At 35.1% G+C, this 10,828-nt stretch overlaps 1 pseudogene; it reads left to right on the top strand.

The window, feature by feature from the left end:
• The first annotated feature begins 355 nt into the window (after positions 1 to 355).
• On the top strand, positions 356 to 5,686 carry LOC107937435 (cation/H(+) antiporter 28-like; annotated as a pseudogene).
• Positions 5,687 to 10,828: the final 5,142 nt, after the last annotated feature.

Here is a 10,828-nt window from a genome sequence, read left to right as displayed (position 1 = left end):
TAAAAATTCATGTATAATTTTAATATTTCATATTTATTATTAGAAACATTTAATGAGTGTAATACGGACCATTTTCCTTATGTATGCTTAATTAGTTGCGTGAAATGTATCATGTGACTAATATATTAACATAGATAAATTTTTGGTTAGTAATTTGTGAATAAATTATAAACTAAGGATTTAAGTGAAAATAGTAAAAGTTTTGAAAATTATTTCGTATTTTTTAGTGAAAATAATAAATGTTTTGTTTCACCAATGAATTTGAATATTTATCTAAAATAATTAGTTTATTTTATTTTCATAAAATAATTATTTTTATTTTTATAATGATACATCTAGCTAGTTCAAAAGTACTGTGCAACAATGTGTTTTTGATAAAGTTACAAGGAAAAGCATTGACTCCTGGGTGTGGCGAAGCATTCTACATGGTAGAGGTTTATGCAAACAAGGGATGGATTGGCAATTAAGGAGTGGAAATGACCTGTGATTACAAGAAAGTACTAGTGGGGTAAGAAATGGTACAAGCGAGAGTGTTGTGTTAACAAAACTGGTAATAACTAGGGGAAGGAAATGGGATGAAATGACAAGAGGACGGCATGACACATTACAGGAATGGACAACGACAGACTGGAAATCACTCCTCATATTATTTTCATGGAAAACTCGTCTGCAAGCTTTACCTTGTAAGGAAGATTTGGGAATTTGGACATAACATGCAATTTGTATGGACAACAAAAATGAATCGTATGAACATCTCAATATGATCATTAGAAAGAACTATTGACCCTCTAATCCTTGAGGATGCTCAATACACGATGATTTGCATCTTATGGAATATCTGGGTACATAAGAGTTCAAACTTTGACGGGACAATGGAAACAAGCTTTTCAGGAAGAACAAGGTGGAAGCAAACGTGGGCCCAATAAATAAAACTACAAGAATTGTGGGATACGGTGTGGCTTATGCTGTTTTCAACAGACCAGGTCTAAGAATATCAAATTTTTGTTGCAAACTACAAGGAATGGTTGGTATACAGGCATTACTTCTCATCGTTGATTGATGCAAGTAAGATTAAGCTAATTAAGGCTATACACAAGAAGACACAAGCAGTGTTGATTGGCGTTTTCAACCGATAGCAGAGAACAATGCAATACTCGTGCTGCGACTAGAGAAAAGACTCATCATTCACAAGACTGAATTTCCTCAATTTACTCCTCCATTTACTTCTCTATAGAGGGCAACAATTTACATCCATTCACTCAATCTTGGTTAAACTTAATCACAATAAATTAAATATTTCTAATTTTGCATTTCCTTTTTTTTTTACAGAAAATAAACCAACCATTTGAAGAAAACAACCCCAGACGGCATTCATTCTTCATTCGATTCGGATTTCGAGAAAGAAAAAGATACACACACAAAAATGTCGTCGAAATCCTCACGAAGACCACCGCAGCCACACGGACCATCCCCCTCGCACAAGCAATGTTTAAAATTCGTAGCCACCAGCATGATGAGCGGATTCGGGAAGTTTGTTGCTATCATTTCCGCTTTTCTTCTTAGCAGGATTTTGCACCATTTCTTAAAGCCATTTTCTCAACCTCAGATAACTTCCGATTTCTTAGTATGTTTCTTTCACTTTTTACCCTCTCTAAGATAAAAAAGATTTCATTTTAGTCCTTTTTAAGTTTTTTCTTGTTGAAATAATAAGTTGATACAATGATAAAATTGCAGATAGGTATGGTTCTTGCAACGATACCTGTGGTACATGAGACGTTCGGAGATGTATCGGTTATGAATTTGGACAACATTGTGGACTTTGGGATGATATTATACACTTTGTTTTGGGTCTAGAAATGGACCCTTACGTGATCTTCAAGGCACCATCACGCCCTGCAATAGTGGCCTATGCTGGCATGCTATTAACATGCATATTAACATGCCTTATAACCCCGTGGCTACATTATGGGACCAAAGATACTAACATGATCACATTAACCATCTCCCTCTCCATTACCCTCTCCGGTAGCGGTTCCCACGTATTGACCCGACTCATAACCAACCTCAAGATTGGCAAATCCGACATCGGGAAGCTCGCCGTTGTAGCCGGGGTTCACTCCGATATGATAACCATGTTCTTCTACTCCATGCTTTTTGTGTTCTTACCGTTGGAAAAGATCACGAAAGAAGAGATTAAACATGTTGTTAAGATGATTTCGGGCATCTTGATCCAGAGCATCATCGCGGCAAAAGTGTCGCCGTTTTTCTTCAATTGGATTAACAACGAAAACCCCGAAGGGAAAGCGCTTAAGGGCTCGCACCTAGTGCTCTCTATGGCATTCATGGCAGTCATATGCAGTTGTGCAACTTGGTTCGGTTACAACCCTTTCTTTAGTGCATTTCTGGCCGGACTTTTTTTGCCGACCGAAGGGCGGATATCGAAATGGGCGATCAGCAAGATCAATTACTTGTTGAGCTTGCTTTTTTACCCTCTTCTCTTCTTTTGGGTGGGTCTTAAGATTGATTTCTCTGACTTCCAAGGTGGCCAGATAGGGACATGGGGAAGGTTTTTTGTTCTTATATTTATTGTTGTTGTCGGAAAAGTCTTCGGAACTATCTGCGGTGGAGTACTGTTGGGTTTTCGTTGGCCGGAGTTGGCAGCCATTGGAATGCTTTTGACGGCTAAGGGTCATTTTCACGTCTACTTAGCTGTTCATGCATTCAGGGTTAGTTACATCATTTCTTTTTCCTTTCATTTTTTTTGTCCGACCCTCATTGTCTGCTTGTCACAGTGGGTTTTAATTTTTCATTCAAACTCGAGAATTTTCTTAACGATTAACAATGTTGATATTAAATTGATTCGTAACACTAAATTTAATTAAAAATTTAAAATATTATATATAATGAAATAATATTTAATGCATAAGCAATACATAAGTTTTATACATCATCGATAATTAGTAGCACGCCACATAATTAGTTGAAGTCTTATAAATATATATTTATAATTTTAGTTAAACATAATTAAATAACTATTATAATTATTACAATTTTTTAGGTTTTAGGTTTCAAGTTTAGAGCTTATAGCTTTTTATTTATTTATTTATTTATAATTTGAGTTTAGAATTTAAGGTTTAAAATTTTTATAAAATTTCAACCTTAGAGCTTAAGTTATATAACCGAGCTAAAACCTTAGCAATTTATTTAAAACACTTACAAGAAAAACAAGTATATGTAATTAGCGGCAATGTTTTCAAAATCGGGTTGAATCAATTATGTTGTTGATTTTTCGCTTAATCAATTTGATTATCAGTAAATAAAAAATTAAAAATCATAAAAATACACAAAATCACTAAAAATAATTATAAACAGCCAGTTTTTTATCGCAGTTTCGTACTATTCACTTAAAGACCGATTCAATTCTCTTACTCGAATTGATACACTAAATAATCTTTGGTTCAGTTATCCGATCCGATCTACTCCATCAAACCATTTATTTCATTTTTGAACATAATTCTTTAATCATATATGTTAATATTTAAATTATCTGCAGAGGGAGAGGATCGAGATGCCAACCTGTATATCAATAGTGATTGTGATCTTCCTTTCTATCGTCCACACACCTTTCATCGTAAAGCATATAATCCGACGTGCAAGGGCACTCGTCCCCGTTCATCGGATGAACCTCCAATGTCTCGACTCGAAAACCGAACTCAAGATCCTGCTCTGCGTCCACGGATCTCACAACTTACCTTCTGCCATTAACTTATTGGCCATCTCCAGGGGCAGACCCAACCCGGGCCTCAACGTTTACGTCACCGACATGGTGGAGTTGTCAGATAAACTGGCGTCGACGCTGGAAAAAGAAGAAGGGACTAATAACATGGTCCTGACCGACAAATCAGTGATCGAGATGAGGGAACAAATCACCCAAGCTTTTCAAGCTTACGTCGATGAGGATGGGACTGGTATTACGCTGGGACGGTCGCATGCGCTTGCGACGTTCAATGGCATGTCGAGGGAACTCATTGTTTTGGCCGAAGACTTTATGGTTTCGCTTATTTTGTTGCCGTTTCACAATAGATTGAATCCTGACGGTACTCATGATTCAGGCAGCCCTGGTTTTAGATATGTCAATCGTAAGGTAACTACTTAAACAATTTTCTTTTTACTTGCATGGCATGAATAAATTTTTTAATCTAGTGGGTCGGGTTAGTTTTAGATGGAATTAATTCTAATAATTTTAAGTTCGGATTATTTTTGGGTTTGAGTTATTTGAATTTGACAATTGAGTTTTTGGATTGAATTATTCCGAATTTTGTTATTTGGGTTTATTGCTCAAGTTTAGGTTGTTTTAACTTAATTTAAGTCGTTTTAGGTTTAAGATAATTCTAGTTTGTAAGATGAGTTTTTCTGGTTGGATCATTTCAACATTTACCATTTTAGTTTGACACTTATGTTTGGATGATTTTAGGTTCGATCATTTTAAGTTTCTTGAGGGATTTTTTACTTTTTTAGAAAGAGTTTTTGAAGTGTCGTCCATCCGAAGCCAATGAGCCCCTCGGCATATTCTAAATTACCCTAAATCGAAGTTTTATCTTTTAATTTCATTGAAAGTCACACAGAATTCACGAAATAAAAGCACTTTATCAAAATAAATTGTACATGATGATCAAGTGATCAAGTGATAGCAGACATGTAATTAGACATCATTTAAGACTTAGGTTAAAACCCTACCAATTACAAATAATCACCGTTTCTTTGGTAGGTGATTGATAGTCGTGCATGGCACACAACTCGATTGAGTGAAGTGCTCTCTACTGTATGAGTGACAAAACCCCCCGACATAAGATAATAACAAATATATTAAGAGATTCGACTACTTTGAGTGGACTAACCCTTTGAAAAGTCTTCTAAAAATATAAAAAATCCCTCATGATTCATATAATCCTCTAAAAGAAAAAAAAATAAAAACCATCTCTAACATGTAGCTATATCTAACACTAAAACCGAGGAATTTAATTAGCTATTAATTTCTGGTTTTGCAACAGTTGCTTAGACATGCCCCATGTTCAATCGGGATCTTGGTGGAGAGAGGATCCGGGTTTGCAGATGGAATCTCGAAATCATCCGAATGCAAAGTGGCAATCATTTTCATCGGTGGCAAAGACGACCGAGAAGCCCTGTCGTATGCGGGTCGGGTTGCATGGCATCCAGGAGTAAAGCTAACAGTCATACGATTCCTCGTCGACAAGAACTCGGAGAACGCGCCGAGGAGGGTAAGCAACCGAGCAAGCACAGCGGAGGAAGAAGAAGAAATGAAGCACGACGACGAGAGCTTCGCCGATTTCTACGAGAAATACGTAGCCGGCGGTAAAGTGGCTTACATGGAGAAACACTTGGCCAATTCATCGGAAACGTACACTAATCTCAAGTCATTGAAAGGGCAATATACACTGATCATAGTGGGACGAGGTGGGCGAGTGAACACGATATTGACACTGGGACTCAATGACTGGCAGCAGTGCCCGGAGTTGGGTTCGGTCGGGGACGTGTTATCCGGGTCGGGTTTTGAATGCGAATCATCCGTTTTGATTATCCAACAGCATAGATTGAAAGGACAACTAGATGGGTTAAGTGATGATTTCTCCATTATGTAAAAAATATCGATAAAACAAGTAAACAAGAGAGAGAGAGAGAGAGAGAGAGAGGGGGGGGGGGGGGGAGAGTGAGCCTAGAATTCATAGGTGTTTAAACTTTTAGGATGATGAAAAAACAAACCTTTTTTTTGTTGTAAAAAATGTAAATTATTGATTTATAGGATGATAAATGCATACAAATTTTTTATCAACAATTAAATTTTAATTTAGATTATGGGATTTCACATTTCAGTTTACGAATATAAAATTTTAAAATAATCAATTGATGTGTATGATAAGGATTGGCTCGAAGGTTCGTTCGAAAAATAGGAGGAATTTGACAAAAGTATAAGCTCGAAAAATGAATTTGGATAAAAAATAAGATCCGTTTAGAAAATAAATCGAGCCTCAAGTAAGGTTTTTTTTGTTCGGGCCCAACCCGGCCCGAATTTGCAAAAAAAAAACTCCTACGATTTTGCTGTTGTTTTCCCATTTTTTACCATGTTTTACTATCATTTCACTATTATGTTGTTACTATTTTGTTGTTAATATTTGGATATTATATAACACTTGTTTTATTGTTAATTTTGTTACTATTTTAGAGGTATTTGCTTGTTAAGTTGCATTTATCTTAATGTTATTTAAGTATACAGATTTTTTTTAAAATTTATTTCAATTTGTTGAGAAACATTTATTTTCATAATTTTAGTATATTTGGTGTATTATATTTTTTTTAAAAATTTATATGAAAAATAAAATTTTAAAAAATTAATACGGGTAGACCGAGTCGGGCTCAAGTTTTAGCATTTTTATCCGGGCTGAGCTTGGGCAAAAATTTAAGCCCATTTTTTTGGGTCAGGTCGAGCCCAAACCTATCAATTGAGCCTAAAATTTTATTAGGGCCCAACCCGAATCTGGCCTGATTCGACCCATGGACAACTCTAATAGGCATAAAGGCAATGATATTATCATTGTTTTTTTTAATGAGTTTACAAATATAATTATAAATGCACTACAAATTATAAATAATATATGTTTGATTAATTGAAATTAGAATCTATTTTTGTATTTTATATGTTTGTTTTATAATTTATGTTCGGGGTTTGTGGTTCTCCTTCTCAAAAATGTTTAATCTAATCTAACACAAAGGACAACATACTAAAAATTAGAAGATTTTCAAATTTAGACAAACTGAAATCAATATAGACATAATTCATTATGCAACAAGCAATAAATGAATCCATTATAAGCATGGTATATTCAATTAGACAAGTAAAACATTAATTCAACAAGTGAATACGTATACATATCAAAAAGCAAATATAGTCTCATCTCAATGTTGCTATTCTTACCGATTGAACCAAAACTGTAACACCCCTTACCCGAGACCATTTCCGGAGTCGAGCACGAGGCATTACTTAGCTTATCTTACCAATTCGGAGCATAAAAACTAGGTTTGAAAATTTATTTCATTATTAGCAGCAAATCTGTCCAATCGCGCAGCAGTTACTAAATTAATTATAACTTGAGCTACAGAACTCGAAATTTAATTCCGTAAATTTTCCCTAAAACTAGACTCATATACCTACTCACCATAAAATTTTTAGAATTTTTGGTTCAGCAAATTAGTACAGTTTATTAGTTAAAGTCTCCCCTGTTTCACCACCTGACTGCCCTGACCTCTAGTCACTAAAAATAAGTTTTCTCACTGTAGGATTTTCATATGAAGTTCTTACTTGTTTCTACAGAAAATAGAAATCTAAGCATGTAAATTTCAACTCATAACCATTTTTGTACAATTTGTAATTATTTTCTAAACTCAGAACAGGGGACTCCAAAAACAGTTCTGACCCTATCTTACTAAAATTCACATATCTTAAAATATAAATTTCCTTTTTCTACACCGTTATTTTTCCATGAAAATAGACTCAACAAGATTTAATTCCATATATCATTCACCCTCTAATTCATTTTATACTATCTTGGGTGATTTTTCAAATTCACGTCACTGTGCTGCCTGAATTCTGTTTCTTTGCAAAACTTTATCCTTTCATGATTTCCATGCATAATTTATCACCTAATCTTTCATAACAACAAACACCTTCATCCTTAATCATTTTAATAACCATACATCATCAAATACTTACACATCACTCATTAGCAAAATCATCATTACAAACATACAAAATAACTAAATCCCTATACATGCCATAACTCAAACGTGTTTCGATATAAAATACCGAGCAGTTGTAGTTGATAGTGTGGACGATCTCTGACTTCTTTAGGATCCTTGAAGTAGCTTTGCAATACTATAAGAGAAAGAGAAATAAAAGAAGTAAGCATAAAGCTTAGTAAGTTTACTAGCAAATAAATAACAATATTTAACTTAAATAATTAAACTCAATGTCTATATCTCTAGTTTACTCTTTAGTTAATCTCATACTAGTTCTCTTACTTGTTTACTTAGAATACTTGTGTGCATAACTTACTCAATCCTTGCTGCATCGTTGAACATCAATTGATAGTATAATAAGTTCTTAAGTCTTACAACTTACCTGAGCTTGCCATTTATGCTTTAAACTGAACTTTCATGAACATGATTCGTTTACAAGCCCGTTGAGCTACATTGGAATAATAAGGATACTCGGGTCTCTTCTGATAATAACATGCCAAAGCCATGTCCCAGACATGATCTTACATGGGATGTTCTCGTGATGGTGCCCATGCCATGTCCCAGACATGGTCTTATAGGGGACCTCTCATCTTGGTGCCAACGCCATGTCCCAGACATGGTCTTACATGGGACCTCTCGTCTCGGTGCCCATGCCATGTCCCAGACATGGTCTTACAGGGGACCTCTCATGATCTTAAGGATGCCAATGCCATGTCCCAGACATGGTCTTACATGGGATCTCTTTACCCAAATGTCATGACATTCGTATCCAGTACCATCCTTATGTATCAACGGGACTTTTAAATTTTAATTCTCTATCATTTCATGCTCGGATCATCATCAAATAAATTCATAAAATAAATTCATAATTGCTGGAAATTAACAGCATTAATAATAAATATTGAAATATTGCATTTATTTACCGTAAACTTACCTCGGTACCAATTATAGCCAAATTCACCAACTTAGTCTTCAACTTTATTCTTCCCTTTGTCTAACCTCGAGTTTCGTACTTCTTGATCTAAAATAGTAAATTTAACTTATTTAATAATCACATTCATCAAAACAGCCCTCGACTCTAACTTTTTCAAAATTACAATTTTGCCCCTAAACTTTTACATAATTACATTTTTGCCCCAAGGCTCAGAAATTAAACTCCATCTCTTATTCTTATGTTTTATAACATTCTAAACATTTTTCCCTTCTATGGCAACATCAAATTCCCACTCTAACATGTACTTATGAACATTAGGTATTTTTACCGATTATGTCGTTTTACTCGTTTTCACTTAAAATCGCTTAGCAAAAGTTGTTTAACATAATTTCTAGCTTCATATTCTATCATAAAACATCAAAATAAACACTTTTCACCTATGGGTATTTTTCCAAATATAAACCCTAGGTTAAATTATTGCTAGAATAAGCTAAATTAAGCTACCGGGATCTCAAAAACGTAAAGAACATTAAAAACGGGGCTTGGGATCACTTACTATGGAGCTTGGAAGCTTGAAAACCCTAACTATGGCTTCCCCCCTTGCTGATTTCGTTCATATGAAGAAGATGATGATTTTTGCCATCTTTTTCCCTTTTAATTCATTTTAATTACTAGATTACCAAATTGCCCCTAACTTAAAAATTTTCTATTTCACTTATCTCATGTCCATTTTTGTCTACCAAGTTACCAATGGTATAATTACCATATAAGGACCTCCAATTTAAAGTTTCATAACAATTGGACACCTCTAACATGTAGAACTCAACTTTTGCACTTTTTACAATTTAGTCCTTTTGACTAAATTGAGTGCCCAAACGTCGAAATTTTCGAACGAAATTTTCAAAAAATCATTTTGTGAAATTGTAGACCATAAAAATATAAGAAAAATAAAATTTTTCTCATCGGATTTGTGGTTCCGAAACCACTGTTCCGATAACCTCAAATTTGGGCCATTACAACTCTCCCCCCCTTTTTAGGATTTTCGTCCTCGAAAATCTTACCAGTAAAGAGATTCGGGTATTGCTTCCTCATTGTCTCTTCCGGTTCCCATGTTGCTTCCTCAATCCCGTGCTTTTGCCATAGCACTTTCACCAGATTTACCTTTTTGTTTCTAAGCTCCTTTGTTTCTCGTGCTAATACTTTAACCGGTTCTTCATTATAAGTCATATCCGACTGAATTTCTACTTCTGTTGGAGTAATAACATGTGAAGGATCTGATCGATACCGTCGTAGCATAGATACATGAAATACATTATGAATTTTGTCGAGTTCCGGTGGTAAAGCCAATCGGTAAGCAACTGGTCCAATTCTTTCTATAATCTCATATGGTCCGATAAATCTTGGACTCAATTTACCCTTTCGACCGAACCGGAGAACTTTCTTCCAAGGAGACACTTTTAAGAATACTTTATCACCCACCTGAAATTCAATCTCCCTTCGTTTAAGATCGGCGTATGACTTTTGACGATCGGAAGCTGCTTTTAAACTATCCCGAATCAGTCTTACTTTTTCTTCTGTTTCCCGAATCAAATCAACCCCGTGTATCTTCTTTTCACTGAGCTCTGTCCAATATAATGGTGTTCTACATTTTCTACCATACAAAGCTTCATACGGAGCCATTTTAATACTGGACTGATAACTGTTATTATAAGCAAATTCAATCAAAGGTATATACCTTTCCCAATTACCTTGAAACTCTAATGCACAACATCGGAGCATATCTTCCAATACCTGAATTACACGCTCAGATTGGCCATCTGTCTGAGGATGAAATGCAGTACTGAAATACAACTGAGTACCCAAAGCTTCTTGCAATTTGTTCCAGAAACGAGACGTAAATCGGGGATCTCTGTCTGATATAATGGAGACAGGCACTCCATGTAGTCTAACAATCTCAGATATGTACAATCCAGCCAATTTATCTAAAGAATAATCCATACATACTGGGATAAAGTGCGCGGACTTTGTCAATCGGTCGACAATTACCCAAATGGCATCTTTCTTCCTCGAAGATAACGGTAA

The sequence above is a fragment of the Gossypium hirsutum genome, chromosome D08 (genome assembly GCF_007990345.1).
Source record: "Gossypium hirsutum isolate 1008001.06 chromosome D08, Gossypium_hirsutum_v2.1, whole genome shotgun sequence".
Taxonomy (NCBI): Eukaryota; Viridiplantae; Streptophyta; class Magnoliopsida; order Malvales; family Malvaceae; genus Gossypium; species Gossypium hirsutum.
The sequence above is the reverse complement of the archived record's forward strand: the minus strand, read 5'-3'. Positions and strand labels throughout refer to the sequence as shown.